Raw genomic sequence first — 6,552 nt, 5'->3', positions numbered from 1 at the left:
TATCTACTTCATGAACAAGTACATAGCACTTATTGTTGCATTTAGTTTTTTATTTGTAGTTGAACTCACAAATATATAAAACGTTATTTGTCTACTATACTATTCACGTCACTATTTTAGAGTTCCTTTAGCCCTTTGCCTTCATTAATTGTATGAATTGGAATCAATTACAAGGGGGTATATTTTTTAGGGTAATGTGTGAGAGTCCGTATTTTCGATAACCTAATACTTTTACTTCTATTTCTGTATTCAAGATCAGGTTGTTTGTAAAGAAACTCCTGTCCAAATTCCTGAAGCCAGGAGCTTTTAGAGGGGTCAATGTGGACACAGTGGACCTCAGGGATGAGGAGAGCCAATTGCCAGGTAAATATTAGGAGTGAGAAAAAAAATGGTTTTATATAATTTTTGCATTGTCTGCAGGTCTTCTGTTACTCTAAGCACTAAAATATCCATACATACCTTTTCGATTCTCAGCTTGGTGTTGGCTTCACAACGAGGACAAAGTTAAACCGCCTTCTGGAAGCAGATGATGTCTCCATGGACTCAGCTAAAAACTTCCATCTCGCAGCCATGAACTTTTTTGTTAATGCAGTCGAGTACGCCACAGCTAAGCTCCCTTTACATTACCCTGTGCTGGAGCATTCAAGGTTCGTGGACTTCGGACAAAAAATGGATACCACCTTGGATGATGTGCTCTACTTCGTTCATTGGGAATGTATGCAACCATCTGGGCTGTAGAGTGATATTGGTTCATTCTGTTTCTGTTGCAAAGACCCTTTTCTCAAACCAGTATATCTCTTTTTAGATTCAACCATCTCCAGCCCTACAATCAACCAAGGGAGCAAGACCAGCTGAATGATGAGTTCCTGGAGTTTCAAATGATGGAGGAATCTGGGGGGAAGTGGTCATCAGGACAAATGAGGATGGGGAGTACCACAGGATGGCCCACCTATGGGTATATTTTGGAAATCTTAAGAATCGGGCAAGTGGCACTTTTAAATTCCCCAAATTATTCAAGGTGGCCCAGATTGTGTTGCGCATGCCTCACTCAAATACGGATGCTGAGCGAACATTTTCATTGATTGGCCTAAACAAGACTGACACCAGAAACAGACTGTCCCTTGAAGGCACCCTGTCGTCAATCATGACCATGAAAATGAGCAACCTTGAACCCTGCTTCAGATACGAACCTCCTGCAGAGGTTGTGAAGCAGGCCAAAACTGCCACTGTGGCATACAACAGGCCTAATTTGTGACTTCTATGTTCTGCCTGTGCTGAGTGCTGAGTGTACACATACACACAGCCCCCCACACACAGCCACCCACAGCCAGCCTGCTCTGGGGAGCTGGGGTAACTATTGTGTCCCTTTGTTTTTGAAATTTCTGTCTTTATTTGAGATGCCTGTCTTTATTTTGTAATAGTGCAATCAATAAATGAATTGTACATTTTGAAAAAGCGTTTCCATTCTTTAACTTTTTTTCATAAATGAGGGTTTTTACTAAGTAAACGAGGACTATTTTGTAAAAAAAAAAAATCAGGGTTAGGGTTGTCAAAAAAATCGCTGCTCACACTAATATTTTAGAGTCTCACTCCAGCCAAAGTCCCAAAGTTGGCAACCCTGAATATATGTCTGCTCTACAGTGGCATAGCATAGTTGTGCTAGGCCTCGGGGCAAGATCGCTATTAATTTTGAATGTTACATTTTTTATGTTAGATTCCAAATAAATTGTTGACATTTCTAAACGAAGAAGGAGACTCCATCATTAGATGTATTCGTTTTCGCAGTTAATCAGCTTGTTCTTCTCCTTCGGAAAAACATGACCGCATTGCTTTGTGGTATACGGGAGTAACATGTAGGGTACATCGTATGTACACTCAAAACATCACGGTGATTGGTCGAACAGATTTCCCAGCAGGCCCTATTCTTTTGTAAATGTTGAAAATAAAGGAAAATAAATGAAGTAGCCTCGGTGCGATTGTATATACTTTTTTATTCCTGGCCAAAATATCACTACTGTAACCAAATTACATACATTAAGGCAGAGGAAGATAAAATATATGAGCCACCCTGACTGTGATGTTATGAGAGTAGAGAGTCTATATAAAGCGGTCAGTTCCTTTCTACAATCTCTTGTAGATATCTTAAGCTGCCTTCACAGCGCCGCCAGCACGGCGACCGTCGGGCCGTGGCCGCGCGGGGGCCCCCCCGGAAGCCCCCCCGGAAGCCCCCCCGGAAGCCCCGGCCCAAGCCATGCCCCCGCTGCTGTACGGTGTTTGCAGATGCATTGATTTAAAAGTACAACTCATTACCGCTGCATCAGCTGTTCTTTCCCAAAATATTTACCAAGAATGTGTGGCTAGGTGAGAGAAGTAAAGTGTATGCGCGAGGTGCACAAGCAACATTATGCATGTGCATAGGCGTCGATTACGGGGGGGACGGGGGGGACATGTCCCCCCCACTATTTGAAATACGAATTTTGTCCCCACCAGTTTAAAAAATGTGTAAAAAAAAAAAAAATAAATTAAATCCCCACATACTCAACCGAAATCGTAGAGTCTAAAATCATGCGATAGGCGCGCTCGAAGAAATCATTTATTAGATAGGCCTACCTAATAAACCGTTGGAACACACAAGACCGGAAACCATGGCAACGCCGGTAAACAAACCCCGACTCCCGAGAAGCCCAATCCCTATGAGATCCCTGCGCTACGGCCATCCGGTGGCACACAGAGCTTTTGGTCGTGATATTATATATACAATTATATTATATTATATACTATTATATATAGAGCTCCAAGAGTAGCAAACGGCAACAATCACTTTCTCCTCCATGCTGCAGTACACCCCGGACTGCACTGCGCTGAGTTTGACGGTTGAACGCTGATTGGCTGTTACGTTACACATGTCACTCAGTGGCCACGCTGTTGAACGCTGATTGGCTGTCATCACGCAAAATTCGTGTCAAAGTTGAACATTTTAGCGCCACAAATCCTCGTGAACGCGCTTGCCTGTGCACGGCGAAAGTGTGGCGCGACAAATCAAAAATATTCGCCCGATACGCGTCTATACGTTCACTTTGTATGGGATCTTGTCGTCCCGTTGCGTTTGGTGTGAACGCACTGGAGAAGTTTCAAGACAGACAGCCAAAATTGTCACTTTTATTCAGAAAATAGCCGGTCCTTTTGCTTCCTATAAAAAGCATGTTGGTGACACTGGATAATATCGATATGGATACGTCATCTAGCCTGCATGTGGAGGGCCACATAAGGTAAGAAATTGGTTTACGTAAACTTTGCTGCAGGTTCTGTTTGCTCGTGAATCGTGATGACCTGGCCAAAGGTTACCAACGGTCCCAAGCGATTGTGATCTGATTCTGGTTGGAGCTCCAGTTAGTATGCATTTTATATATAGATTGCAGCTAGTGTGGTAGAAATTAGTGAGTATATTCTATGGTAAACCATGATTATTAATAGGTTTTATATTTTAAATAGTGGAAAGCATTGTGTTTGCAGAATCTGGATTCAGAACAGATGGTGCACAGGAATGTATAGGGAACTGGGGGGAAGCTAAGTTGGTCTCAAGCCTTTTCAGCCTTGGGTCAAGCTAAAGTTGACCTCAGCCTTTTCAGCTTTGGGTCATCTTGGCTAATGAGGTTGATCCATGCAGACCACAGAACTGGGCAGTTGATAACATGCTGGGACGAAGATTGACGGGCGGAAACCCCGTTGTGACTCCATTGTAAACAAAGAAATTCCTATACGTGTATAAGTGAGGCTGCAGCCCAATGTGGGGCCAGTGACTCTGCAAACCCACTCAGGCTGTTGTCGTTGTTGTTTTTCTTCACGATAATGTCTTTTTCAATTCTTGCTCCGGACCCCTCGATTTCTTTTACACTCTCTCTTAAATTAGTCTAAGTGTTTTAAATCTCGATTAATCTTCGACACTAGTAGCAGCTACACACGGTGCGATTGCTATGCCAATGTGGTTAGAGTTGGTTTTGTCTGATTGAGATATGTGACGACTTGGAGCCTGGTAGGCCTATCCTGACATAAATATGTTCTCGCATAACCTGGGGTTAATCCTAAACTGAAGGGGATTTTATTTGCGGACAATTTTCTTATGATGTTGTAACGAGTGAAGTCTACATTGGTCCTTCGCAAGTGTTTACTGGTGGTCAGGATTTGGCAGATGCAATTCTCCTCTGGGTGCTTGTATTTCTTCTTTTTTTAATGCAGCATAACATATGCTACCAGCAGCCCTTGCTCGTCTTCAAAAGGCTGATGCTCAGTACCTCGTTTCATTTCGTACCCCCTTTACAGTCTGGCATTGTTTGTCTGGTAAACTCTGTTGATGTCAAGATAAGTGTTAAATTGCCAACACTGTTCTTTGTCCTGTGTATTAGTATTAGGCCTACATATCCCGAGCCAATACCCTGGTGTTTCCAACGCTGTTTTGCAAAACAAGCCAAAACACAAACTGTGGTTTTCAACTTTTATTGTTCGAATAGGATCTTCATAGGGCTGGCCCGAATGCCATTTTTCAGGCTTTGAATACTCGTTGGTTTTTCCGAGCGAATATTCGAATACTTGTTCCAGAAAAAAACACCATCAAAAACAACATTAATAATCCTTATATACTCCCTGGAACCGATTTTGACAGTATCTGCATATTTTGTTGAAGATTTAATAGCTTTTGAACGTTAATTAGTAGGCCTAAGTAGGTTGAAGTTCCTTAGTTTTTCCCTGTGAAAGCGAACAGCTGTTGCTCCGTTCCAAATCAGCTGTTCTATGTCATCTCAGCCCTTACGGGAGCTTTTCAATTCATCCTGGAACGTGCATCTTTTCAGGGAATTTGTACAATAAATCCATAACAAATACCGAATATTGATTGTCTTATGTGTCCATATTATATCCATTATATTGACCGGGTATTCCCAAGACGCTCACGCTCTGCAGCAAGCCAGTCACAGCTTGGCGCGGCGCTGTACAGCGAACGTAAACAAACAACTAAGCTAAGGTTTTAAGTATTACTTTTCCTCCAGAGATCCCGCTAATGTTGTGTTATAAAGTAAAGGGAAACAAGATATCTATTCTTCCTCCACCTCTCTCGCTTCTCTGCTTGGTGTCGCTGACGCTTATAGTTTGCCTCCCTCGCTCTGGTAAAGTCACCTACGTGGAAAAAAGCTCTGAATACTGATTTAAGCTTCAAATACTAATTTTCCGAACCAGTATTCGAATATTAGAATAATTTCAACACCTGACAATGCACTGTAGAGCATATTGTAATGCAGCGTTGAATGGATGAATAGCTTACATAAGGGTACCCAGCACTTTTCAGACCACACTCAAGCTTATGGTTATTGTCCCCACCACTTCTAAAAACAAACTGACGCCCTTGTACATGTGCCCTTAAAATAGCATCTGAACAACGCGCCACTGACTTTTAACCAGGTATTTCTTGGTTTGTGGCACAATTGTTTTCTGAAACTGCAAAATAGCACCAGGGAGCGTTTGCGCCACAACACGCCTCCTCCTTTTGCCGAACCGCCCCTTGGGGCGCAAGATCAATCCCTAATTTACAAGAACGCTCTGCGCAAGTTGCAAACTAGCAACGACACATGCGTCAGTGTAGAAAGTCAATTGCACCGGATGCAAGATAGGGCCCTAGGACTGAAACAATAGAAGAAAAGTTCCTTACATGTACACAATAAACACAAGGACTCAAACAATAGAAGAACAGTCCCTTACATGTACACAATAAAAACAAGGACTCAAACAATAGAAGCAGCAGACATTAGTAATCATAAACAGGTGTGGACATATCTTTAATAACTGAACATGTTCTGCTACTGTAATGTTCCCCACAGAACACAAGGAGTCAATACTCAGTTCAGAGTTATCACAACATGATCAATGGCTTTTCCCAGACTGCTTGCACAATGATTATAGCATTAAATCTGCTTTAAATCAGGTTCCATGTTAGGCTTATCAAAATGTAAACTGATGTCAGAGCCCTGCAGTATGAAACTGTTAACGTCTGAAAATATGCAAATTATTGTAGAATAAAAATGTTTAAATTCATCATCAATCAAATTTGACATTAGAAATATAGCCTTTGTAAATCCTGCTTGGTTAACCTTATGGAAGATCTTAAAAGTCTCTTCCTTTCATGGTTTAACAAGATTCACTTTCACAAGCACAAGAAAATGTAGCATTTGGATTATAGTTGAGTACGTGAATTTAATTCACCAAAACACAGTGTGTGTGTGTGTATCTGTGTTTCTATATACATGTGTGTGTAGTCCGTGCGTGTGTGTGTTAATGTATGCATATGCGTGCGTGTGTTTGTTCATATCTGCTTGTGTGTGTGTGTGTGTGTGTGTTCATATCTGAGCAAGTGTGTGTGTTCTTATGTGCGTGTGTTTGTGTGTGTGCGCGCACTTGTTCATATATACGTGCGTGTATGTGTTCATGTGTGTGTGTTCATACGTGTGGGTGTTCATATATACGTGTGTTTAACTTAATATATACGTTTGTGCGTGTGTTCATATA

The sequence above is a fragment of the Gadus chalcogrammus genome, chromosome 7, assembly GCF_026213295.1.
Source record: "Gadus chalcogrammus isolate NIFS_2021 chromosome 7, NIFS_Gcha_1.0, whole genome shotgun sequence".
NCBI classification, from domain to species: Eukaryota; Metazoa; Chordata; class Actinopteri; order Gadiformes; family Gadidae; genus Gadus; species Gadus chalcogrammus.
Note: the sequence above shows the minus strand (reverse complement) of the source record.